General features: G+C 45.7%; 1 protein-coding gene across 1 annotated transcript in view; it reads left to right on the top strand.

The window, feature by feature from the left end:
- The window catches only part of COL22A1 (collagen type XXII alpha 1 chain), a 215,783-nt gene that overhangs the window by 24,092 nt on the left and 163,714 nt on the right, over positions 1 to 27,977 (top strand). The window lies entirely within an intron of this gene.

Genomic DNA, 27,977 nt, shown 5'->3' with positions numbered 1-27,977 from the left:
CAAGTGATTTTCTTTCAGTAAATGCAGCTAAAATCTTGGGAATGGAAACCACAGGAGTGGCTAAACATGCTATTCATGCTGGGTGGATCTGTGCTCCCACGGGGGGAGTGGAGTGTCCTAATTTCAGAATAGTACAGACTGAGTTTTCATTAAATCAGTAGATGTTTAATTATATAATTTTGGATGGGTAAGTGGAGAACATAGACATGTATCTGCAACGTATCTATAATTGTATAGTGATTTCTGGTTTTTTTGGTGTGTTTTTGGTGTTGTTTGAAGGTTTTTTTGACATGTGATGAGCTGGAGATGCGTGCACATGAGCAGGGCTACGACCTTATTGGCATCACGGAGACGTGGTGGGACGACTCCTATGACTGGAGTGTCAACATGGAGGGGTATAAGCTTTTTAGAAAGGACAGGAAGGGGAGACGAGGAGGGGGTGTCGCTCTCTATGTCAGCAACCGGCTGGAATGTGTGGAGCTTCGCCTGGGGTCGGAGGAGGAGCTGACAGAGAGCTTATGGGTCAAGATTAGAGGACGGAGACGGATAGGGGATGTTACGGTAGGGGTCTGTTACAGGCCACCTGGCCAGGAGGACAGAGCAGATGAGGCGCTTTATAGCCAGATAGGAGCAGCCTCGCGGTCACAAGCCCTGGTCCTCATGGGGGACTTCAACCACCCTGACATCTGTTGGAGAGACAATACAGCAGGGCACAGGCAGTCCAGGAGGTTCCTGGAATGCGTGGATGACAACTTCCTCCTGCAGGTGATAGAGGAGCCGACAAGGAGGGGTGCCATGCTCGACCTTGTGCTCACCAACAGGGAGGGACTGGTGGGTGAGGTGAAACTTAAGGACAGCCTTGGCTGCAGTGACCACGACACGGTGGAGTTCAAGATCCATGGGGCAGCAAGGAAACCACTCAGCAAGCTCTGTACCCTAGACTTTAAGAAGGCAGACTTCGGCCTCTTCAAGGACCTGATGGGCAAAGTGCCATGGGAGGCGGCTGGAGGGACGAGGGGCCCAGGAAAGTTGGTCCACATTCAAGGAGCACCTCCTCCAAGCTCAGCAGAGGTGCATCCCGACGAAGAACAAGTCGGGCAAAAAGGCCAGGAGGCCTGCGTGGATGAGCAAGGAGCTCCTGGACCAACTGAAAATGAAGAGGTTAGCCTACAGAGGGTGGAAGCGGAGACAGATAGCCTGGGAGGAATACACAGAAGCTGTGCGAGTGACCAGGGATCAGGTGAGGAAGGCTAAAGCCCTGAAGGAATTGAATTTGGCAAGGGATATAAAAAGCAATAAGAAATGCTTCTATAGGTATGTAGGGGACAAAAGGAAGTCCAAGGAGAATGTAGGCCCCCTCCGGAAGGATACTGGTGCTCTGGTCACCCGGGAGATAGAGAAGGCTGAGGTACTCAATGAATTTTTTGCCTCAGTCTTCACTGATAAAGCCTCTTGTCTTACCACCCAAGCTGTGGAAAGAACTAGCAGGGACTGTGAGGATGAACCACCGCCCACTGTACTTGAAGAGCAGGTTCGGGAACATCTGAGGAACTTGAAGGTGCACAAGTCCATGGGACCTGATGAGATCCATCCGCGGGTCCTGAAGGAACTGGCGGATGAAGTTGCCAAGCCACTGGCCATTGTATTTGAGAAGTCGTGGCGGTCTGGCGAGGTCCCCGATGACTGGAAGAGAGGGAACATAACCCCCATTTTTAAAAAGGGGAACAAGGAGGACCCGGGCAATTACAGGCCGGTCAGCCTCACCTCTGTGCCTGGCAAGGTCATGGAGCAGATTCTCCTGGGAACCATGCTAAGGCACATGGAGAGCAAGGAGGTGGTGGGTGACAGCCAACATGGCTTCACCAAAGGCAGATCGTGCCTGACCAACTTGGTGGCCTTTTATGATGGGGTGACAACATCGGTGGACAAGGGTCGACCAACGGATGTCATCTACCTGGACTTGTGCAAAGCTTTTGACACTGTCCCGCACGACATTCTTCTCTCTAAACTAGAGAGGCATGGGTTTGATGGATGGACCACTCGGTGGATAAGGAATTGGCTCAATGGCCGCACTCAGAGAGTAGTGGTCAACGGCTCGATGTCCATGTGGAGACCGGTCACGAGTGGCGTCCCTCAGGGGTCCGTGTTGGGCCCGGCCCTCTTCAACATCTTTGTCAGTGACATGGACAGTGGCATGGAGTGCACCCTCAGCAAGTTCGCCAATGACACCAAGCTGTGTGGTGCCGTCGACACGCTGGAAGGGAGGGATGCCATCCAGAGGGACCTCGACAGGCTGGAGAGGTGGGCCCGTACCAACCTCATGAAGTTTAACCAGGCCAAGTGCAAGGTCCTACATCTGGGTCATGGCAATCCCAGGCACAAATACAGACTGGGCGGAGAATGGATCGAGAGCAGCCCTGAGGAGAAGGACTTGGGAGTACTGGTGGACGAGAAGCTCAATATGAGCCGGCAATGTGCTCTTGCGGCCCAGAAGGCCAACCGCGTCCTGGGCTGCATCAAGAGGAGCGTGGCCAGCAGGTCAAGGGAGGTGATTCTCCCCCTCTACTCTGCCCTCGTGAGACCTCACTTGGAGTATTGCGTCCAGTTCTGGAGTCCCCAACATAAGAAGGACATGGACCAGTTGGAGAGGGTCCAGAGGAGGGCCACGAAGATGATAAGAGGGCTGGAGCACCTTTCCTATGAGGACAGGCTGAAAGAGTTGGGGCTGTTCAGCCTGGAGAAGAGGAGGCTCCGGGGTGACCTTATAGCGGTCTTCCAGTACCTCAAGGGGGCCTACAAGAAAGATGGGGAGAGGCTGTTCAAGAGGGCCAGTTGTGATAGGACAAGGGGTAATGGTTTTAAAATAGAGGGAGGTAGATTCAGGTTGGATATTAGGAAAAAAATTTTTACCATGAGAGTTGTAGAACACTGGAACAGGTTGCCCAGAGAGGTGGTGGATGCTCCATCCCTGGAGACGTTCAAGGCCTGGTTGGATGAGGCCCTGAGCAACCTGATCTAGTTGGAGATATCCCTGTTCCTTGCAGGGGGGTTGGACTAGATGACCTTTGAAGGTCCCTTCCAGCCCTAACGATTCTATGATTCTATGATTCTATGTTGTGGATGATCTTCCTAGGGTTGGTAGGATCTATGAAAAAGCAGCTGACATCAGTAAACAGAAACCAGTGTCTGGGTGTTTTTGTGCTCTCAGGTTGAGCTTTTCATGACACTTTCTGTCTGAAACATCAGGCTGAGTGCCAAGTTTGATTCTCCCTACACTTTTGGGTTTGTAGCTGAGGAGGAGCTGTGCTAGTGTAACAGCGTGAAGAAGAGTTTAATGTTGTCTTTCACCTAGGAAAACCTAACACGGTGCTCAGCTCCCCTATGATTCTGCCTAGCAGCATTTAACCTTCCCTGCTGGATGCACTCCTTCTGCCATGGCAGCTCTTTTCAGTGAAGATGAAGCATAAAGGGATGAAATCCAACTGTGGGAGGTGGATGCTCTTTTAGTTAAAACGGGCCAGCTCAGAAAGTGATTCTAGGAAGGTACACCACGGCAATGTTAATTCAAGATCAATTACATTTAGCAGTTTATAGAATGGGTATAAAGCAGTTAATGCAAATAATAGATTGGATCTACATGTGCAGCTTTATATTTGACTGGACAGACACTTTATGATGGAAACTCATGCTTGCTCAGTAATTCTGCAAGGTGTCAGGAGAGTCATTGTGCTGTGGACATGGCACCAGCACTGCCTCCAGCATAGACCCTTTGAAATGTTGGCCCGTCCTCAGCTGTTGGTTGCCCAGCCGTCCTTTCAGATGGGGAGAGAAGGTGTGCCTATAGTCTAGTCTTGTGTCTCTGTTTTCAATGTGTAGGTCCAAACCCTTTTCTGCTCAGTAGTTACAGCAGGTGTGAATCTGTCTCATGATTCGAGACTTGTTTCTGACCTTGGAGTTGAATGTGGCCTTTCCTGAGAAGAACTTCACTACCTGGACATAATTGCCATTCTCTCTTGATGCTCTGGTTTCCTAAAAGAACTGTATAGTCTCTCTGGAGCTTCTCACCTTTATCAAATTTGGAGATCATGATCTCAGTAATGTGTTTTGATTAAAAGAATGGACATTGTGGGTTTTTTAGTGATCCTAGTCTAAGGAAACAGTTTAAAATATATTTCCCTTAGAACAAGACTGCCAGTCTGTTTAGCATATCACTCTCTGCTTTGAGCTGAATCTGAATCTTACCTTTAAATTGCTCTTTTATTTGGAGTTGTGAATGACCTTGCACGGACTTAGAAAATTCATACCACATTAAACACTGGTATTGGTAATGATCAAAATTCCCAAACCACCTGTGGAATAATGTGTTAGGAGATAATGACTGTCAGTGCCCATCATGCCTTTGGAGTACGGAAACATGAAAACAATGGGCCGGTCAGCAACGTTCAGAGTCATTGCACTTACAGGAATTGTGGAGTAGACTATAACCACTGCGCTACAAACCAGACCATAAACGCTTTGAAAAATAATACGACAACCTGATTGTCTGAATCTCTTCAGCAAGACAAAAGTGAAAACTAAAGGTTGCTTCTCAAGGGGCATGCAAGATTAGTTTTTTATAATTCTGTGGATAACTAATCACTAGAACAAGATTGCCAAGGGTGACGGTAGAGTGTGTCCCTCTGACTTCTTGAAAATGTGGGCTGATGCCTTTGTAAGAGATGTGGTCTTGCTCAGCTCAGCCTCAAACTGCTGGTTTTAACAGCATTTTCTTCTGAGAAAGGAGAGATTCATTCCCAAATGAGCAGATATTGCTGGAGGACATGAGATGTCTGATGTCTTCTGCAAGGGGCCTTGATGCTGGTCATAGTTTTCTGTAGCCGTACAACCTGTGAATCTGACACAGCGAGCTGAAAAAAAGCACTTTGTTGAGAGATCACCAATATATTTGCCTTATGCTTTCTCCCAGCAGAAGAGACACCAGATCATCTCTCTCTCAGACTCTGAGCTTTCAGCTCCTGGTGGGAGGGATGTTTAAACTTATAAATGTCTATATGTGTAGAATTGTTTGCAGCTTCTTGGCCCTGGCATGGGTGGAAGATAGGAAGAAGGCAAAAAAATGGAAAACATGTCCTTTGATTAGAAGGGAAATTATGCTCTAATGGAGATGATTAGAGACAAATTGAAGACTTTGTTTGTCCATAAGGCAGTAGAGCGGTTTTCTTGTGTGGTGGCCTGGAAGGCTGCCAAGATGCTTCTCAGTGACTAATCCTGAGTCAATTACAGGCGCAGAAAACAACGCCACATATCTGACACTCCACGGGGAAAGAGGGTGTACGCTCGTGCTGGTAGTCACTGCAGAGCGAGCTCTAGCTTTCCCACCAGGAGTGCTGGGTCCATATCTGTCCCCCTGACTTGTCTCCTTCCCAGAGAGGCTCTGGTGGAACAATTCAAGAGGAACTGACCTTGGGACTGATCATTATAAAGACAGTAAGTTCTTCTGCCGTGAAGCTAATGATGTGATGGATAGCAGATGGCTGGGAAAGTAAAGATCCGATCAAGTCTAACTTTGAAAGGACCCAGTCCTGCATTGTTTTCCTTCTTACATGAAAAATCCCTCTTTCCATAACACCATGTCACATGCAAACACATGTCCTGCCCGAAGAAGTGCCCCTTTGCAGGCCTTTGTAGGATGGAGTCACTGTCATCTGGAAGATGTTCTACTGTGTCTCCTCTTGTTTACCAGGACAGCTACCACTATTAGCTGAAGGCAACGACCTGGTGAAGCTTAAGCTGCCAGTAATATCTCCCACTGGTACATAAGGACTTAACATGTACTCCGTTATAATCAGTGCTGCAGTAACTCAGCCATATCCCTGTTGGTTCTAGATAGCTCAGAGTGAGCTCTGGGATGGAGGTAACTGCTTTAAATGAGAGATCCCGCTCTGTGGATGCCTGTGCTGAGGAGCAGTGGTGGAGAGCTTCACTCAATATGTGCATGTACCATGGAGCAAGGAGAAATGCAACCCAGAAGGATGTGCTGTGTCAAGACAGGCCCTTAGAAGCTACACCTCTGCCAGTACAAGGCCTGGGCCCTGGCAGTGTCCCACCACAGCCCGTGGGACTCTGGGTGCGATGGGTTCTTTCTGTCCTAATGAGCTCTTTCTAAACAATGACCAGACATGGTTCAGGGGATAGCACAGTCCCAGGCCAGGAACCTTTCCTTAATAGGCAGTGGGAATGTGGCATCCTGGTTTTTGGGTGGATGGGAGTAGGGAGAATAGTTTGGCTCTGCCTTCTTGCCCTCCTGGCCAAAGAACAAGTTTGATTTGTATAGAAATATAGAAGTGTTGAGCAGTGTAAAGCAGATGGGATGTTTGAGTGTGGAAGCATTGGGCCATACTACACTATTTCAGGGTGAGGGTTCCTTCAGATAGCCCTGAATTCTGTCATTGTCCTACCTGTAGCAGCACAGCTATTGGGTTTATAAGTAGTCCTTATGTGCATCACATCTTTCAGGGCGTCTTCTTCTACGTGGATTTCAGTTTTCATGCAGTGAACTGTGAAGTCTAATCTGAGATAGATATTGCTGGGATGAGGAGCTCGGTGAAATACAGAAGCTCTGGAACCTCATGGCTGAAGCCAAGAATGTGATGTATTATGTATAAGGGTTTCTCACTGTTTACCAAGCCAAGGCTATCTTTGACCTCTGTACCTGGGAAACTTGAGGCATGCTGCCTCTCCTGCCTCCGTCCTTTGCTCCCCAGCAGTTCTGTGCGACCCTTGTCTAGATTAATCTCCATTCACTTGAACGTCTCTGTCTTGAATGTCTCCATTCACTTGAACGTCTGAGGTTCTCAGCTGTAACAGGACACATCGCTGTTTCATAGCAGGCCCTGGTCGTCGGGGATAGGGCTCAATTTGTGGTGTCTGACGTGTTTTTAGTTTTGTTTCTCTGCTGTCAGCAACAGCAGCAGACGAGTCTTCACAAAACAACACACGCAGCTACATCCTGCGCCCATTTACATTGATCTAAATCCAGATTAATTTCACTTTAATGAATGAGTAACTAAGCAAGAGAGTTGACCTATCGCCACACTTAGCACCAATTAGTATTTTTCTTAACCAGTGCCTGCAGAAAAGCCGATGTGTTTTGTGTTCCATGTGGAAAAACACCCTTCGGTTCGCAGTAATTTTCATCACCAGCATGTATGTCATTCCTCTGGGCTTCCACAGCTGCTTAGAAAAATCCTGTTGCAGGACAATTTAGACAAGCTGCTGGTGCTCAGCAGTGTGGGGCATGGAAAGCTAGACATGCTCTCTGCCATGGGGACTTTCCTGGAATTCGTACTGGCCTCCGTTTGCTCATAGCTGTTGGGTTTTTTTTGTGATAGCTGCTTTCCATGCAAATAGACCAGCTTTTGTGAAATACCAGTGCCGACCTGCGTGAGTGGCAGCTGTGCTCCGCGTGAGGGTAGCTTTGCCTTTGTTGGAGGAGTTGGTACTTGCTCTTGGTTATTCAGAGCCTCAATTAAAGGCATGGAGCTCTGGTTATTAGTTGTGCTCACTGGGGCAGAGCACAATGAGATCGACTCGGTGTGCGGGGCAGCCCCCCGGATGGTTCAGACAGCTCAGACCTCGGGGGGAAACAGGGAGGGGAAGAGGACAAAGCTCCGGGTGCTGGTGCCAGGCAGGGACACTTGGACTAAACGTGTCATAGGCAGTCCTGCTCTCCAGAGGGGATGTGGGGCGATGCGTGGGAATGGTGCCGGTGCCAACAAATCTGGGCAGTGGGACCTTTGTTCACTGGCAGTATTTGCTGAGCTGATGGATCCCGTTTCCATTGCCCTGAAGTGGAAGGTGGCAAAAGGCCAACTGGTCCACACTGGGACTTGTGGGGTGTTTTGGAGCTATTGAAAGTTTTTTTCTAAGAAATGGATTAACTTCCTTAAGTCTATCTTTCATCCCCTCCATATATGTTCTGCATAATTTTTATAATGAACCTATACTTTTTGCCACTTTATGCTTTTGGCCACTCTAGCTGGTGGTAATTATAGAGAATATTTATAATCTTATCAGAAAGTGTTAATGGAAAGCTTTAATGTGTCTCACCATAATCCTGTCGCAGACTGCACCACTGTTCCTTCCCTGGCCATGCAAAGTCCCAGCGCAGTGTGTGCCCTGATACACTTCTGCAAGCACAGACTCATTCTCCTGTGGTCCTTGTCCAGAAACAATTTCTTCTTCAGGTCAGCACATAAAATGTCCACTCCCAAGGCTGTACCTCTGCCAGCTAGGTCAGGTGAACACGCACGAATCTTCATCACATTTGGTTAAGGCTCAAGTCTGTCTTTAAGAGGGGAAGAATCCAGTTTGCAAAAAGTAGCTGGTAACTTCCTTGGGCATTGCAGTCCCTGCAATAACATTAGCTCCTATTCCAGTTCTCCCTCTGCGTTGGTGACACATAGCTGCAAGCCAGACCTCACTGAAGAGGCAACTTCCCTGCTAAGTAAAGCTACAATACTATTTTCCTGTAGCCCATGAGGGACAGATGTTATGATCCAGCCCAAACATCAGCTCCGCATTGATCAGCAGCTGGCTGCTTAGCTGTCTACCTCCTCTGCAGCATGCACCCACACACCTTCCCTATTGTTTCTGGATCTTATGAGCAACTGGGAATGACCCTCAGGGAGCATTTTGCAGGGATGCTTTCCTGTAGTGCGGATAAAAACCAAAGCTGATTGCCTTGTCCTTTGCCAGGTGTTTGTGAGCCCTTCTAGCCATACCTTCTTTGTGTGTAGAGACACATCAGCATCCCAGCCAACCTCTGTCCTTGCTCCTCCCTGCTTTTATTTTGCTTTGTGCACAACACACTCTGTATAAAGCTTGGGAAATAACCACTAAAGAGCTCCAAGGATTACTTTTCTTGGTATCAACTACACTAGTAGTAGTCTGCCTCAATGATCATGCAGAAAGGGGGAGCAATATCTGGGATAATAGATATGATAGAGGAAAAAAGTGTTAAATTTAAGCAGTAGAGTCTGCCCAGTTCTCAATGTCTGTGTGGCTCTTTGGTGCAAGGAGAGCATCTTTGTACAAAGGCATAGACTAACGAGGGTTCAGAGGCTGCATGACTGTGTTTGCCCAGTGCTGTGCTGGAGCCAACGGGAGCGAGCTGGCCCAGGCAGGGACATGGTGAGTTGTGCTGAGGAGGATCACAGTGGATCTCCATGCCAGGTGATGCAGACCAAGGGTGAAGAGCTTACTATGAAATCCCATTTCACAGCTACATAACCCTGCCTGATGATTCTCTAAGCCAGTTTCCAGTATATGCTCTGCAGAAGCATCACTTAGGAAAAAAAATAAAATCCAAAGGAAGAACAGCAATTGCTACTTGGCCTAAATTTGAAATGCAGGGTCCAGGGGTCCTTGGAAAAGAAATAGGGGGGGTGCAAATGTAAAAAAAAATAAATACACAACATCAACCTCTGGGAATTAGTACTTTAAAATGTGCAGTGACTCTGCAAGGACACCTTCTGGAGATGGATTTCCCTACAAACCGCTTCTGCTGCTGAACTGCTGCGGGGGCAGTTGATGAGAGCAAACACGTCCTTTTCTGAGTCCACAGGAGCTTTTCCAAAACTGCTTTCCTTCTCAGACTAGGGAGGAGCATGCAGGATGAGCTATTGCTCAAAGTTGTCCTTCAGGACTCACCAGAGGCTCCCGAGCTGAAATACTGTATTTCTGCCTGCAATTATTTTATTTCTAATTTAAACTTCAATTTCAAATCTCTCTTTCTGAACTGGCAGCAGGTAAAACTATTCCCCTCCTGCACCATATAGCCTTACGTGTATGGGCTTGTAGACATTACATCTCAGAAGTGCTTTGAGACCTCTTAATTAGATACCTGTCATAGGGAAAATGCTAATTTATCAAGATTGAAACTTCCTGGGAAAAGCCAATTTAGATAAGTTTTTGGTGATGGCAAGGGATTGGGAAAAAGTTTTGATGTTCTTAAAATGTCTTATTTTTATCTGTCTTGCAAAGTGAATAAGTTCTACGTTCAATTCAAAACATCGAGTATTTCATATGTTTTAAAAGATCAATGCAAAGTGTGTTCCCCTTCGGACAGTCGGCGTGCTCGGCTCCCCAGAGAGGAACCACAGGATCAGATACAGTCTCGCCAAGCTTACAGGTGCCCTGGAGGCACCTGTTCTCTCCCCCTGTGCTGTACCTTTCATGGCTGTGCAGCTGGGACTTTTCTATCATTAACTCATCCTGGCATGTCTGTGTGGAGGCTTGGGTTGCATTGCTGGCACGCTGGCCGAAGAACGGCACAACTTGATTGCAAATACATGACTAAGATGGCACAGGTGTATTGCACAGAGTTGTGGTCCTGTATTACAGCACAGGGTTTGATAAATGGGACGTTTTCTGGCACAGATAGGATATTAGTGGGCAATGAAGACCTCAGCATCCAGAAGCAGAAGGGCTGTAGTTGCTGATTGATACTCACATGCTGTCTCTTGAATTATTCTCTTGTTGTACTCTCAAGTGATTCTCTCCCTCTCTCCTTCTTGCAGAGTTGTCTTGTCTGAAACGTCATTTCAGATCTCCTTTTTTCTCCTTAAAAATGAGTGATTGACATTTGTGAGTGGGGGAAGCTCTGGGGAGGGAAAGGAAGAGGAAGAATGCATTTGAATTATGAGCACTTGGCTTGAGAAACAGAGCTCAGGTTGTGCCTTCTCTGATTTATAGCCCCTGAACACGTGCCCTCCAGGCTCTAGTGGTAATATCACAGAATCATAGAATGGTTTGAGTTGGAAGAGACCTTAGAGATCATCTAGTTCCAACACCCCTGCCACAGACAGGGACTCCTTCCACTACACCAGGTTGCCCAAAGCCTCATCCAACCTTGAACGCTTCCAGAGATGAATCTAGAGCTTCTCTGGGCAACCTGTTCTAGTGCCTAACCACCCTCAGAGTGAAAAACTTCCATATATTTAATCTAAATCTCCCCTCTTTCAGTCTAAAGCCATTGCCCCTTCTCCTGTCACTACACACCCTTGTCAAAAGTCCCTCTCCAGCTTTCTTATAGGCCCACTTTAGGTACTGGAAAGCTGCTATAGGATCTCCCCGGAGCCTTCTCTTCTCCAGGCTGAATAGCCCCAACTCTCTCAGCCTGTCTGCATAGCAGAGGTGCTCCAGCCCTTGGATCATCTTTGTGGCCCTCCTCTAGACTCGCTCCAGCAGCTCCATGTCCTTCTTGTGTTGGGATCCCCAGAGCTGAAGGCAGTACTGCAGCTGGGGTCTCACAAGAGCAGAGCAGAGGGGCAGAATCACCTCCCTCAATCTTCTGGCCATGCTTCTTTGATGCAGCCCAGGATACAGTTGGCTTTCTGGTCTGCCAGCGCACGTATGGAGAGAGAGAGGAGGAGGCAGATGCCCTCAAAAGCACTTTCCACTTAGTTGCTTTTCTTTCAGCTGCTTTTAGGCTTCAGAGGAGAGATTCCTGCCAGTTCCCATGGGAATGAAGTGCCTGGTTCCCATGCAAACCTCCTTCGAAAGTGTGGGCCTGGTGGCATGTATGGGAACTGGCAGGTGGATAAGGCTGTTCAGATGAAGTTAATATTGGACTGAAGTTATCTTTAAAAACGTAAGTCAGAAGTGAACCCAGTGCTTTCAGTCTGGCTTTTTAAAATGTGTTTGAGAGCTGTAAAACCCAAATAGTCCCTCAAAGGTCTGTAAATCAGTAACGATGCCAAACGCCAATGCCAATGACCTGTTATACTCTTTGCGTGTAAGGAAGCAGGCACTGGGCTTGGTTATGCCATCCTTCAGTCATTTGGAATAAAGTCTTTTTCCAGCTGGAGTCTGTGGCGTACAGGCAGGCAGAACCAGAGGGTTTACTGAGCTCTGAAAGCCGACAGCTTGTGGTGGTACCTGATCTGGGACAAGCCCTTGTTCTCACGTGATCAGTCACTTCATCGCTATGCTGTTTCCAGTGGCGTCCCCAAGGTTTATCCCCATGAAGATTATCAGGGGAATGGTTTGCTTTTAAGGAATCTCTTCTGAAGAGCTTTACCACCAAAGAAGTGTAGGATTGGTTTCTCTAGTTGGTGATGGGACCTTGCACATGCCCCCTGCTACCTTCTGCCTGTGTGTGGCCAGTTCAGTGTCTCGCCCATGAAAGGTCAGACTCAGGTAGCGGAAGGATGTGGACTGCAACCAGGCAAACTGCTGAGTTTGCTGAGGTGCATCCAGAATATTAATTTATCCTGGCTTCTTCTAAGAGGAAACTAAAGTCACTTCTTTATCTTAAAAAACGCTTCGTTTTGCAAAGGTGATGTTACAATTCTTTACAAAACAAAACCAAAATCTTAACCAGAGTCCAGCCTTGTATTTATACGGAAATTTCCTTGCTTTGCTCTTGTGATATAATTATACTGCTGCTGGTTTGAGTCCCAAAGCCACTGCTACAGTAGCCCCCAAAAATACCCACGTGGAAGACGATACTGTTCAATTTGCAGTTGTATAATTACGCCAGAAGAGCAATGCCAGTCAGAGTCCCTCTTAAACACGGCCTTGAGCTATATTTCTCTCTTGGAAGTTATTTGAGCACAACTAGTGTATATTTATTGATCAGCTGAAAAGGCACCAGCTTTGAACCAAGTTACTTCTAATTAATTCACTTTTGGAACTACTCTGAAATAACAGAATACCATACCTGGATTTCCTATTATTATTCTGGTGAGGCCATTGTTTTCATAGCAATTTAACGAACAAAATAACATTTTCAGTCTTCTCAGGATTTGCTTTCTTAAAATCAATTATAAACCCTGACTTGGCATCTTACACAGATTAGGAGACTCTGTATCTTGTCACTGTGTTGTGGCACATGGGAGGATGATGGACAGACTGGGTTGTACCTCCATCCAGCAGATCTGCAGCTGTACTGCTCCGTTGGGCTTATGAATGTGCCTTTCATGAATGTTGAGTGCAAGTGAGATTGATGGGGTTCTACAGCAGAAATATTGTAATGTTCCTATTCAGTGAGAGCCAACCTACCGGAGCTTCGCGCTGAGTTTGTTTTTAATCGTCTCAGTTGTTTCAATTACAGGACTAATACAGAATTGCTGCTTTAAAAAACAAATGAAACAAACCCACTTTCTCTGTTGTCTGAATAGCATTTTATAACATTTGAGTCCATCCTGAAGCGAGCTATTGCTATAACAGATTTAGCATTTTTGTGCTGCTGTTGCTGCCGTCTCCCTGTCGTGAAATTTGCTGCTGGTAAAATTTTGCTTCCATATTACTGGTTTAATGGCATAGGAGAAAAGATGAGAGATGCGCTTCTGCTAGTGGAGATGCTTTTGCTCTTATTTCTACAATAAACACTCGCACATCCAGTATTGATCCTTGTAAGGTTTTAAAGGAGTATAAAGGACAGATGTTTCAGCTCAGCTCTTACGGGCCATAGAAGCCTCATTTGTTCATTACATTGATGGGTATTGGAATTGACCCATAGCCAATCGTACAAAATCCAGGAGGAGAAAAGCCTTACTTTATAAAACTTCATGAGTGAAAAGGGGAGAGAAAAAAATTAAATTTTTTGGATGCTTGGCAGTTCTGCAGCAGCGAGATGGTCAGCAGATTAGACAGACTTCCTGAAGAGCTTTCTGTTGCCATCCACAGACTATTCATCCTCATCTACATCCCTAGAGAGGCACTATGTGCTGGTTTCTTCTCTCTGTTCTTTTGAGATACTCACTTTGGTGGATGGTGTGGCTTTCTCTGCCCACAGACAGGTGAACAGTACCCTTAATCCTTATTCTTTCTCTGGGACACAGTGGTAAACAGGAACCTTCCTCAGCTTTGCAGCACCTTGGTGTCTCCAGCTTACGAAGTCCAGGCAGCGAACTGAGCTAAAATTGCCCTGAGGAGCCTAGTAGCTGGGTCACGAGTGACATTGTCCATTTATGCCCATAGAACAGCCCCTGGGGAAGGGCTTGGTGCTGTGGCTGCTGGCTCCTGGAGGTTGTACTGCAACTCAACTCCATCCTGTCATCTTGTTGAATATTTTATAGGTCATCAGCATGTTGGAGCGGGTCCAGAGGAGGGCCATGAAGATGATCGGAGGGCTGGAGCACCTCTCCTAGGAAGACAGGCTGAGCGAGTTGGGGCTGTTCAGCCTGGAGAAGAGAAGGCTCCAGGGACACTTTCTAGCAGCCTTCCAGTACCTAAAGGGGGCCTACAGGAAAGATGGAGAGGGACTTTTTCCAAAGGTGTGCAGTGGTAGGACAAGGGGCAATGGATTTAATCTGAAAAAGGGTAGATTTAGATTGGATATAAGAAAGAAATTCTTCACTGTGAGGGTGGTGAGGCACTGGAACAGGTTGCCCAGAGAAGTTGTGGCTGCCCCATCCTTGGAAGTGTTGAAGACAAGGTTGGATGAGGCTTTGGGCAACCTGGTGTAGTGGAGGGTTTCCCTGCCCATGGCAGGGGGGTTGGAACTAGATGATCTTTGAGGTCCCTTCCAACCCAAATCATTCTATGATTCTGTGAAGCCATTTTCATGACAGTTTATCTTCTAAGGCAATGATCGGCCACTCAGGAGAAACCCTGGGGTTCACCGGGATCCAGCACACTCTGCAAGGTGAAGCTTCACCTCTTTCCCAGGATGGGAGAACTGGAGAGAAAGGGGTGGACTCATGCCCCAGAGTAGCTGGGGTCTGGGTGGAAAGCACTGCAGCTGCTAATTGCTTTCCTCAAAACCTTGTGCTGTTTGCCGACAAGCTCCTTGGCACACTGTCTGTGTATTTGTTTAGGGGCAGACACAAGCAAATTAGCTTGGAATTGTTGAGGCCTGATGCTATATTCATAGTTCCCATAGTGCCACTTATTCCCAGTGGGAGCATGTGCAAATTAATTCTGTATACTGCTCACTTAAATGGTGCTAATTACATCAGTCCTCTTGACAATATACACCCGCTGTCAGCTGTCCAACGAGTTTCTTGCATTATTGTGGGTGCATTAGAGAGGGAGAGGCTATGAGTGAATCCTGCAGTGTAGGTATCTCTTGGAAGTTTGAATACTCACTGAGACTCAGGAGTTTCTCTAGGAAATTTTAAAGGCCATCTTAAGACAGGCTGCAGATTAAAGTATGGGATTAGCATGGAGATAGGGCTGTTGGGCTGTTCAGTGTTCCCTGCGTTGGTGGGGTTGTGTAGTTGTCACTCCATGTGTGCTGTTGGGGTGTGAGCACCTGTGGTAGGATGGTCCTTTTTGGACAGGCAGAAATCAGAAATAAAAAAGGCAGTGTATGGTGATAAAAGTAGAATCATAGAATCATAGAATGGTTAGGGTTGGAAGGGACCTCAAAGGTCATCTAGTTCCAACCCCCCTGCCATGAGCAGGGAAACCCTCCACTACACCAGGTTGCCCAAAGCCTCATCAACCTGGCCTTTAACACTTCCAAGGATGGGGCAGCCACAACTTCTCTAGGCAACCTGTTCCAGTGCCTCACCACCCTCTGAGTGAAGAATTTCTTTCTTACATCTAATCTAAATCTCCCCTCTTTCAGTTTAAATCCATTGCCCCTTGTCCTGTCACTACATGCCCTTGTAAAAAGTCCCTCTCCAGCTTTCCTGTAGGCCCCCTTTAGGTACTGGAAAACTGCTATAAGATCACCCCGGAGCCTTCTCTTCTCCAGGCTGAACAGCCCCAACTCTCTCAGCCTGTCTTCATAGCAGAGGTGCTCCAGCCCTCAGATCATCTTCGTGGCCCTCCTCTGGACCCGCTCCTGTAGCTCCATGTCCTTCTTGTGTTGGGGACCCCAGAGCTGAATGCAGTATTCCAGGTGGGGTCTCACGAGAGCAGAGTGGAGGGGCAGAATCCCCTCCCTCGACCTGCTGGCCACGGTTCTTTTGATGCAGCCCAGGACACGGTTGGCTTTCTGAGCTGCCAGCGCACATTGCCGGCTCATGTTGAGCTTCTCATCCACCAGCACTCCCAAGTCCTTTTCCTCAGGGCTGCTCTCAATAGAAGAGAGAGAAGAGAGAGAAGCTTGTGTCCAGGGTGAGAAGGTGGCATAAATCCATAGTGTAGTCTGCCACATTTTGGGAAAAGCAATATTTTTCACATTTGTGTGAACGGTTCTGGTGTAAGTGAGGCAGGACAGGAAGCCTGTAGGAAAAGATTTTAGCAGATTTTTTTCTCTTTTCTTACCTTCAAAAGAACTTCAAGTGTTTTGCAAATGCCAGAACTCCCTGCATTTCCCCTGTCCCTACTTAACTAGGATACAACATTTCTTGGCTGTGTGCTCAGCCCCTTTCCCACTTTCTTGTTTGAACTGAATGCGTTTAAAAATTGGTGACCTGTGACCATAAAATGAATTTAGCATTTTTGCCCAAGAGGCTCCTTTTGATCTTTATTACAGAGCTCATAGCAAAGGATGTTATTTACGGGCTGTATCTAAACCAGTAACCGTAAACGTGGCCAGAAGCATTCCCGGGCAATGTACCGCACTCATCTGCACCGGTGTCTGGTGTGTTTTGGCCCCGGCAAGCTAACGGTCTGTCGAACATTTCTAGGGCCCAGATTGGCACTTATAATGTGCCAGGGAGTGTTTGTGACCAGTAGCCCCCTTGTTTTGGAGGCTAAGACCATTTGCCGGCATAGACGTGGGCTTGAACATGCCTTGGCCTCAGTGCCCAGGAATGCACCCAACCGTGCTTGTTTTAATTGGGTGGATGTAACTGTGGTGCTTTTGATGGATGTCTAACTTGGGAACCATGTGTCCTTAGTTTGCCCCTGTAACTAGTAGGAAGAGAGGAGCTTTTTCAGGGGTAAATCAGGGCACCTAAACTGGGTTTCTGCTCTGAATCGCCCTCTGAAGGAGCCTTGCTTCTCCGTTCCTGTAGAAGGAGCCGAAGAAGAGCGTCCTCTTGCCTGGGACCTTAAATGTATGTTGCAAGAATGCTCTGGGGTATAACACCTAGGAGTAGTTTTGCTTGCCCTCTGTAGAATACAACATCTACTGAACAGTGCAGGGCACTGAATGTGTGGTTGCACAGAGCAGCCCATTTTCTGGCTGCCGTGCTGATAAAGGGGGAGGGAGCCCTGCAAATGCAGATACCTGCACTCCCACTGCAATCACTCACGACCTACACAGCAACCAGGGCAGTCCGGAGAGCTATGTTTATGAGAATTCCCGTGATTCTATGATTATGGGAATTAGGGTGGGCTGTAGCTGTGTTTGCTCAGTCTATAAGCTGTGCTGCGGGAAGAGTTTGTTATTCCCTTTCCCTTTCATCGTACGCATTTATGAAGCCCATCACTGCGGTGACAGAGTGCCTTGGTGTGCAAATACGGAGACCTCATCCAGAATCCATGTAGGCAGTATCTGAAGGGAAAAAGGCAGAATACAACTTGGCTGCAGCAGCTGTGAATGAGTGATTTTCCTGGCACTGATGGACTTCAAACTTCACGGTGTGAAGATGCAGTGTGATTTCAGGAAGGAAGTGAGAATCGCATTAGGCTTTAAACTACGAGGTGGAATCATATAATTGCTGTGATGCTCTGTTTTACCTACACCTTGCTAAAAATTACAATGTTAGTACAGAAGCAATTGCAGTATCATTATCACTGTCAGTGCCACCACTGTCGTTTAAACATATGCCAGATTTTTTCCTTATGAATTTGTTTCAAAGGGTGGGTGGCACGTTAAGGATCAGTTAGTTTTCTGGGAAATGGTATCTGACAACGAGCAATTGCAAAAAGTATTCAGTGAATATGGGCAGAGGGTGAAGGTATTCTTCTAAAAGAAGAAGTACTTTTAAAAGAGTAGGGGGGAAAAAAAACAGCCCAAACCCTTGAATGCTGAGACTTCATAATAGTTTATGCACAATGTTTTATAAAAAAGAACAAATAAAGATAGTGCTATATACAGGAGTCACTTTAGTCATCAACTGAGGATGAGGAGTTAAGTGTGCTGGAGGAACTGCTGCACAGCAAACAGTCCAAATAATTGAAGAGCAGAGCTAATGGGGTCTGGGAAAGCTCCTCTGAGAAACTACTTTCATGAAATCGTCTTAACTTTAAGGAAAAATTTCTCACCAAGCCTTTCCCCTTTAAGTGTAGGCTTCAATGGGAAAATTTGCATCAATGTTGAAAAAATCTGTGATATTAATTAGAGAAAAATGAAGCTCGATCTGTGTATGTGCCCCCACACTCTCACCCCAAATCCCCCAAATTTCTCTTTCTTGCATGTTTATTACTGTTTAGCTCTGAAAAGCACACAAAATCTAGAATTCACCTTTGGATGGTGGCTAAAGAACAGCTTTTCCTTGCAAATATTTTGAATTCTGGTCTAAAGTTTTGGGAGACAACATTTAATGAGGCTTGCATTTCCCAGACTTTTTCCTTATCCATGGACAGAATTTGTGGTGGGCTAAAGATCACTTCAGTGGATGAGACAAGTCAAATGTTTAGGTTGGAAGTATCACACTTTTAAGACAAAATGGAAACTTTCTGTTATGGGAGTAGAAAAATGATGGAGATGGAGATGGAGAGAGTAGATTAATCTCTGGCAATGCACTGGGTGCTGGTGAGATTCTGCAATCTTAAAATTCTCAGTTTGGGGAAAAAAAAAAGAAGCTTGGTAATAAATAATGTTTGCTTTAACCTTCGTGTGTTTCTATTCTCACCTCTCTACTTTCTTCTCGTGCAACTTGACAGCTACACGTGTTCAGCATTCATTATGCACAAGTCCCTGGAGAAGCCCTTGGCAGCTGAGGGCTTACTTATTCTTGAAAGAATAAAAATGAAAATGAAGAACCTGTTTAAACAGAGTCCTAAGGACAAAAGGATGGATTGCTGGCAACTGGGGTTTGTCTTCAGCACGTTACAGGGAAAGTTTTTCGATAGAAAGCCCTGAGAGGCAGCAGGATCACACTATTCCTGGCCAGGGATCGCTATAACGGACACAATGCCATGACTTTAACTGAACTTTCCAAGTGAGGGAGTTGTTTTCAAAAGGGTGTATTAGGAAACAACTACTCAGACTGGACTCATGGAGAAGGCAGTTCTTGCAATAATTATGCTCTTCCTACATCACAAATAGAAATGGAGATTCCTAAACCTGTGGGTGAGGTGGGAACACCACGATCCGTCCGTGTGAGCTCCCGCAGTGCTGCAGGCTGTGCGGTTCCCCCCATGCTGCCTGCCCCTCGGTCTGGCTGGGAAGACGTATGCACAGGCTGGATCTGGGGTTCTCAGAGGAGGGAGAGCCTCATGTCCTCCTTGTATGAGCCAGTCCAGAGGTGGAAAAGGAAATGTCAGAAAGGAAAAAGTGCCTTATGATTTCCATCTGTCTCGCTTCAGTTTCAAGGGAGAGTTTGGCAGATTTAATAGCCCACTACAGTGCAAAATCATTTCTCTGTTTGCATGTTTATAGACCCTAAATGAGTCTTTCTGTGTCAAAAAAGCCCTTTCCCCTTCCCTTCCCTTCCCTTCCCTTCCCTTCCCTTCCCTTCCCTTCCCTTCCCTTCCCTTCCCTTCCCTTCCCTTCCCTTCCCTTCCCTTCCCTTCCCTTCCCTTCCCTTCCCTTCCCTTCCCTTCCCTTCCCTTCCCTTCCCTTCCCTTCCCTTCCCTTCCCTTCCCTTCCCTTCCCTTCCCTTCCCTTCCCTTCCCTTCCCTTCCCTTCCCTTCCCTTCCCTTCCCTTCTTTCTCTCCCCACTCCCCCCCACCTCTTTCTCTCTGCTCTTTTCTCTTTTGCTTCTCCCTTTTCTCTATCCATTTTTCTTGATTTTTCTTTTGAAATGGCTTGGAGACAAAGACATTAAACTATCAGATCATTCACATTGTTCTTTTCCAACTCTCAGCCCTATTATTACAGTTTCGCGTCAATATGTTAATGTTAATTTAATGCCAGTGAAAGTTCCTGAGCTGACATGCTCTTCTGTCATGTCTCTTACAGGGCATATACTCTGTAACACATACTCTCTTTTAACTTTAAAATGTTTGACAGCTTCAGGATTTTTTCATAGGGAGTATTCTAAAGGATGATATGTAAAAGTGAGACTTAAATTCCTCATTATCCTCATTACGATTTGCTTACAGAAAAGGGTGTTATCTGCCATTAGATCACTTTCAGAAAATTACATTGTGCTTCCTTGAACACGGGGCTCATACAAACCAAGTCATCTTGTTCAGTGCTGAGCAGGACAGAGAGGAGGATTTCACAGTCATACGAAGCAGCACAGAGAGCCCCGTATTCTTGAGATTCTTGAGCATATTTAGGATGGGAATTGTCTCGCTTAACTTTACATGCTTTCAAGTAGAGCATCTATTGCCAGAGATAATCAAGTTCTTTCAATAGTCAGTGTAGACAGAGAGTGGTGCATCTCGTCCTAAAACTAGTGTTCAGGACAGCTGTACAGGATGCCAGGATAGCTCAGATTAGGTAAGAGTTTCTCAGTGCTCAATGTATCACATCAATTCTTGGTGTGTTCCCTCTGAAATGAAGCATTGCAAAGATACCAGTATGACTGTGACTAAGAGCATCTCTTCAGAAAGTATCCTTGCTGGAGAAACTAAGCCCTTTGGGGTGATTTTAAGTGTTTCCATCTGTATTTTTTTCTAAATTGCCATTCAGAACAGATTATTTCTCTTTTTTTGACTGCAAAGGAAACCTAGGGAGAGTAGCCTTTCTATGTGAAAGCTGAACTTTTGTGAATCCTGTCCTAGCCATCTGCCCAGTAAGACTCTACTGGGCGCGCAGACAACTATAAGATATGTGCGCATTTTTTGAAAGCATTCAGGATACGTTTTCCATAAGCAAAGATTCCCAATGCTTTTTGAATTTGAATGCCTCTTTGAAAGATACACTGTATTCATTTCTCTTGGAGTCAATGGTTGTTACGATTACAATAATTTTTCCCAATATTTTCTGTTGTTACTCATTTGTACTGGAGTGGCTCCTACATCTTACCAAATGCCCCTCTGTTCCAGAGGACCTTGTATGTTGGAGCAAGGGACGACAGGGATAAGGGTGAAAAATCAGAGTCCTGTGACTCAGGATGTGTCAACCAGATGTGACATGTTCATCTCCTTTTAGTTCTACTACTGGGTAATAGAACACTGAAACAGGCTGCCCAGAGAGGTTGTGGAGTCTCCTTCTCTGGAGATGTTCAAAACGCACCTGCACGCGTTCTTGTGTGATCTGATCTAGGTGGTCCTGCTCCGGCAGGGGGATTGGACTAGATGATCCTTTGAGGTCCCTTCCAATCCCTGACATTCTGTGATTCTGTGTGATTCTGTGTGATTCTGTGTGATTCTGTGATTCAGTGATTCTGTGATTCTATGTGCCTGTGGTTATCTGTAAAGATCACCCCAGGAGTGGGGCAGGTGGAAAGCTGTTGTCCTTGGGTCAGCACCAAGACATGTGTGAGGCTGAACTGGATTCTGTTTTTTCTCACTGATGTGGAATCTGTAAACACTTCTAAACAATTTGGAGATGTGTGAAAAAAGAGTTAAAAAGGAGGCTACACGAATCAAACAGTTATCTTACATTGAGTAAGTCATCTGCCAAGGAGTCTGTCTCTAGAGGAAGGGAATGAGGATTCAGGTGACAGCCATGAATGGACCTTCTGGCTGTAGAAAGCAAGTGACTCTAGGAGAAATTAACCAGCCATCCTAACAAAACATACAGTCCTCTTCAGCAAGTTTGGACTACCAGAGCATAACAATAGTAAGAGGCTGGGAATCATAGAATGGTTTAGGTTGGAGGGGACCTTTGAAGGTCATTTAGTCCAACCCCTCTGTCACGTTTTGAGGTCAAAAGACCAGTCTATTAGCTCCCAAGTCAGGCAAGACCCTTGGGTCCGACTCCCCCTGCCTTCCCTTGGCAGCTCAGTGAATCGGAGGGTGATTCGCCCACTTACTAGAGATCGTCACTAGTAGTACTATGGGCCAACTCCTTATAATAATTCAAAAGTTTCCGGAAACATGCATATATATTTTATTTGTGACAGAATACAGGTTCGAGGATAGCCAGTGATAGTGACTGACTACAAAAACAACTTTAATTGAAATACTGCAGTGATAATATAAAACAATTACTGATCAGTGATAATACTAAATAGCTAGCAAGATGTTAGTAAGCAATTAAGTAAGTGCACATAACCCAGAGTTCTTACCCAATAGGCGTCCCTGTGGGGAGGAGAAGAGAGCTTCAGCCCGTCGACTGATCCCAGACGTTCCGATGGGGGGGGGCTTCTCCCTAACATCCCCTTTGTTTGCTGCCATTTTATACTTTTTTCATATCTTTTAGGTGGAGCTCAAGTGACTCTAGTCATACATAACTTTTATTAGGATTGGTGTAAATTGCTCGTTTGAGGGATGGTCGCAGCTCGGAGGCGGGTGGAGGTGTGACTTAGTAGCTGAAGGACACAATTTCGCCATCACTGCTGAGGCAGCGGTTGTGATTCACTTCCCTCGATGGCATTTTTATGGTTATCTTTACCAGGCACCTCTCATCCCTGATAACAGGGATGAGCCGCGATACCTCCGTACCACTCTACTCCCCATTTCAAGGGTATTGCGTGGGCCTTGTTCGTTGTTTCTTGTCCCCGATAACAGGGATGAGCCATGATACCTTCGTATCACTCTCCTCCCCATTTCAAGGATATTGAGGCCTTGTTTGTTCCTGGGAGCAGCAGCTGTGCTTCATGTCAGAGCTGCTCTAATATTAGCTGAATTCTGGGGAACAATATTCTCCCATTCCCCTCCAATTTCAGTCATTTTCCCACACCCTCCCACAATGAGAAGGGACATCTTCACCAAGCTCAGGTTGCTCAGAATCCCCTCCAGCCTGACCTTGAATTTTTCGAGGGATGGGGCGTCTACCACCTCTCTGGGCAATCTGGGCCACTGTTTCACCACCCTCATATTGTAAAAAAAAAAAAAAAGTTTGTAATAGCTAGTCTAAACCTACCCTCTTTTATTTAAAACCATTACCCCTTGTCCTATATACAACAGGCCCTGCTAAAACGTTTGTCCTCATCTTTCTTATAAGCTCTCTTTAAGTACTGGAAGGTTGCAATAAGATGTCTTCAGAGCCTTCTCTTCTCCAGCTGAATAACCCCAATTCTCTGAGTCTTTCCTCACAGGGGAGGTGCTCCAGCCCTCGGATCATTTTCGTGGCTGTCCTCTGGACCTGCTCCAACAGGTCCATGTATTTTCTGTGTTGGGGACTCCAGAGCTGAATGCAGTATTCCAGGTGGGGTCTCACGAGAGCAGAGTAGAGAGGCAGAATCCCCTCCCCCAACCTGCTGGCCATGCTTCTTTGGATGCAGCCCAGGACATGGTTGGCTTTCTGGGCTGTGAGCTCACATTGCCGGTTCATGTCCAGCTTTTCATCCATCTGTACCCCCAAGTCCTTCTCCTGAGGGCTGTTCTCAATCCCTTCATCCCCCAGTCTGTATTGATACCAGGGATTGCCCTGATCCATGTGCAGGACCTTGCACTTGGCCTTGTTGAACCTTATGAGGTTCACACGGGCCCACTTCTTGAGCTTGTCCACATCCCTCTGGATGGCATCCTATCTCTCAGGCATGTCGACTGCACCACTCAGCTTGGTGTCGTCTGTCAACTTATATACATATAGCTTCCTAGTACAACACTGATTATGGAACTTTGAAGTTATGATAATGTATCGCTATCAAAAAATGAAAAATCAATCTTACTTGTAGGTATAGACTGGTTTGCCTCATCTCTCTCACTGGTCGAAGCCAGTGAATAAAGTATTACAGAATGGAAATTATTATGTATCCCTATTCATTTTATTCAATTACAATTTTTTGAGAAAGAGGTCATCTCTAACAAAACTAATTTCTTTCTGTGGACAGGTACAGTTTGGTTGATATGGTAACTACCTCGATATAATGCATTTGTTCTTAGTCATTGTTATTGCATACTGAATGACATTTGCATTAAAAAGTAACACTCCACAATGGATTAAAAGCTGACTGATCTCATGTAGCAGGTGTCAGTGGAAAGTCATCGTTTCTAGTGCAACTGTAAAAGGGATATATAGCAGTTCTGGTGCTATTAAAAATTTCCATGAACCACATGGACATAAATGCAAATGTTTGCTGATAAAATTTGTGGATAAAGCAAAGGATTGACAGGATATTACATAAAGTTGAGGACAAAGAAATAGTTCTAAACGATATGTATTTAAAAGCAACTGCAAGCTCATATAGATTGGAATGACATGGCCAGAGAAGGAATAACAAGGACCAGTGGCTGAAAGCTCAGATTGATCAGCTGTGTCTTCTCTTTTGCAAATCAGTGAATGTTTACAAATTAGTAGAGATGTAGCTACAGTGCAGATTTTATCACTCATTCTGCCATTTGCAGTGGATGCTCATTGCTGCAAATCCTCCAAGCACCATGAGTGTTTGCTCAAAGTTTGGCCTGGCAGTAGCCCAAAGAATAGGCATAAACACTCTTCTTTGATGTTAAAACATTCACCTATACCAGAGATCTCACAGAAAGGCTCCACAGGAGAGGAACAGCTTTTGTCTTGCCTTTCCTATCAATGCATCCCTGGTGTATCAATGAGACCTGATTGCTGGTTGGAACTGATTGATGTGCTGTCAGTCTGGCACACCGCTCCTTTGGACACAAGTAGCCATGCTGCTAACTTGGATGGTAAAGCACTAACCTCTTTTGTGCCTCTGTGAATTATTCTGTAGCTGGAAAGTGAGCATTGCAATCGTTTTCTTTCCCTCATGGACTATTTATGCTTGTGCCTTAGATGCAGACAGGAAGGAGAAGCCAAAAGGAGCATAGGACATTTGTAAAATGCAGGCCAAAGTGAGGCAACAGTTCTTTAAGAGGTAATAAGAGATTTAAAGGATGGAGCTGGAAGAAGAGAATAATGTTATTAACATTGGTATTTCTATTTTTTTGTAGCAAGACCGTTCTGCACCAAGGCCAAGCGCATGAGTTTACTGTATGGTCCTGGTTCCAAATAGGAGCTGAAACCAGGAAGATTTCGCTAGCTCATACTTCCCTGCTAGGAAGCCGTAGTTCCTTCTAATTAGACCTGGTGGAGGATGTGTGATGTCATTACAGATTGGAGTGATAACTGGTGTATCTATGATTCAGACATTACCTCCCTGTTGCACAAAGAGGTACACTGCTGTGCCTGAGATGTTTTATTCTTCCCTGTGTATCTCTTAGGAGTCCTGGACAGCAGAGGTGAATGACATTTTTGTGATTTTATTCATGCCTTCCATTTGTTAACTCTTTATTTGGTGCAATTTTACTTGTTTTGATATCTTAAGTTCTATATTTTACTGCATAGCCATACATCTTCCAGTTCCGAGACTGGGGCTCAGAAGTGCTGTTTACTGCACTGACTCAGTGCCTGTAACCAAAAGAGCATTTGTTGTTAGCAAAGCCAAAATTTAAAAGATCAGTATGACATCTGCACAGGGCTTCTGACACTTTTAAGCAGATCTTTTGTCAGTACTGCTTTGTTTTGAGTGGGAATAGAGGTGGCCTAACTTTGCCTCTTGCAAGTCATAGAATCATAGAATCACGGAATCATCTGGTTGGAAGAGACCCTCAAGATCATCGAGTCCAACCGTTCACCCTGCACTGCCAGGGTCCCTAAACCATATTGCTCAACACCAAAACCACACGGTTTTTAAACACCTCCAGGGATGGGAACTCCACCATCTCCCGGGATGGGAACTCCACCACCTCCCTGGGCAGCCTGTTCCAATACTTCACAACCCTCTCTGGAAAGAAATTCTTCCTGATATCTAACCTAAATTTTCCCTGGTGCAACTTGAGGCCATTCCTTCTCGTCCTGTCATTCATAAGGTGGGAAAAGAGACTGACCCCCATCTCCCTATGACTTCCTTTCAGGTAATTGTAGAGAGCGATAAGGTCCCCCCTGAGCCTCCTCTTCTCCAGACTAAACAGTCCCAACTCCCTCAACCACATCTCATAGGACAAGTTCTCTAAACCCTTCACTAGTTTTGTTGCTCTTACGAAGTCTTAATGGTTTAAAAGTTTTTCAACTTTTAGAGTTCATCTAGCAGAGGAGAGCTTCACTATTGTGTTGGGAAGTTGTGCAGACCTCTGATGAAGGGGAAACTACCACATGATTTCACATGTCTAATGTTGAGACATAAGCAGGTGTGAGTGAGGTATCCCGGCTTTCAAACCAACAAGCATCAGGGAGCAAAAGACACCTCTGGCCAAAATTTACACAAAGTGACTCTGTGCATCAGTCAGTGTTGGTTCCTGGTGTGGTGAAAAAAAGAAGTTGACTACTCTGAATTTTACCTATAGAAGCAGGAGCCCTAAAGATGGTTCAAAGAAAATCTGAAATGCCCTGGATAACACCCACTTGCGTGAGTAATCAGTCTCTGGCCTCCCCCATTGCTGCCGCAAAGGGGTGGTTGGATGGATGTGACTGCTTTTGATTGCTGCGTTGGCTGTTGGGGCTTCTGGCAGTGGCTTTTACAGTCCTCTTTCTTTCCACTGAGCTGAGTGTGCCTCATCTGCAGCGAATAATCTGGACTGTAAATTCGTTAGCACAATAAAGCAGCAAAAATATCTGATTTCATTGCCAGGCTTAACCAAACATTTTGGACTATTGTATTTTTTACTGAGAGTCAGGAAGCAGGAGGAGAGATATAGGGCCTGCTGGCAACGTGCTCAGAAAAGTAATTTTTATCTCATGATTTTGGATGTAGCTTCACAAACAATTCAAGGTAGATCTGCTGTAGAAAGTCTTCAGCGAGCCCTATGAGATCATGCCCCATTGCTGAGGGTGTTTGCCTGGGCTTGGGTCACCTTCAGCTCCTGGCTCCCCAGCCCTTAGAGAGCAGTTGGCCCTTGATGCTCCTTTACAAGCACAACAATTAATGATACTGAAGGAATAACGTACTTACACCCGGTGGAGATGATGCTGAATATCATGTGCATCAAGATGAGTGTTGCAACTGCAGAGGAGATGTGTATTACCCTGTGTGCAACTGGGCAAATGAAGGAATGGGACTTGGCTGTCCTCACCTAGTTGTTCTTTAAGTCAGGGAAAGGACGTAAATGTGAGACAGTGCAAGTGGTGAAAAGTCAGGGATTCATTGTTATATTCTCATTAAACTGATTCCTTGAGCTACATGTTCCCATTGTTTACAAGTGTGCAATTACCTATTGATCTGGGAAAATGAAGCATAAATAAATGTTACTTCAAAGATATGGCAGGAAAGAGGTAGATAGTAGATAGGCAGACAGTTCTCTGCAGAAAAGCATTTACCTGCAACTGTGTTGACACTAATTGGGAGCGTGAGAAATGGCTGACAAAGGCTGGGTATTTTCATGATTTTTTTGAAACCTGTGTGTAGGGGTGAATATTTTTCAAAGGTTTAGTCATATTTAGCTCTCCTTTCTGCTTGAACAAACTCAAGGAGCAAACACATAAATAGTCATGGTCCTGGAGGAAGTGTTGACAGGGGAATCAACGTAATACAGTAAGATAGAGGAGTGTGGGCTTCACTTTTTGTCTCTGACACTGGCTCGTGATGGGACCTTGGTGTGACTAAAGTCACTTCATCGTTCTGTATTCTGGATTCCCTTTCCTGTCTTAGCACTTTAGGCTTGAGGTTTTTGGAGTAGTAGATGTCCTTTCTGAAAAGGTTCGGCAGCACCTCCATGTCAGCTGGGCTTTCAGAAATTCCCTTCCAACCAATCCGAGAGTGGAATCATATTCTATATTTTCTTAAATTTTTGACTTTCATGCAGATCTACAGACAGGTGAAAGAGAAAAACCCAGAGTGATGTCCCAGCTGAGGGAAAGGCTCGGGTCATCTCTTACATTTGGCGTGTTGACTGGCCAGTCAGCAAAAAGTGGCTCTAAACCAGATGTCGTGTGTTGTGTTTCTTGCTCAGCATGT

The sequence above is a fragment of the Tauraco erythrolophus genome, chromosome 3 (genome assembly GCF_009769465.1).
Source record: "Tauraco erythrolophus isolate bTauEry1 chromosome 3, bTauEry1.pri, whole genome shotgun sequence".
Lineage (NCBI taxonomy): Eukaryota > Metazoa > Chordata > Aves > Musophagiformes > Musophagidae > Tauraco > Tauraco erythrolophus.
This window is presented reverse-complemented; position numbering and strand designations above follow the sequence as displayed.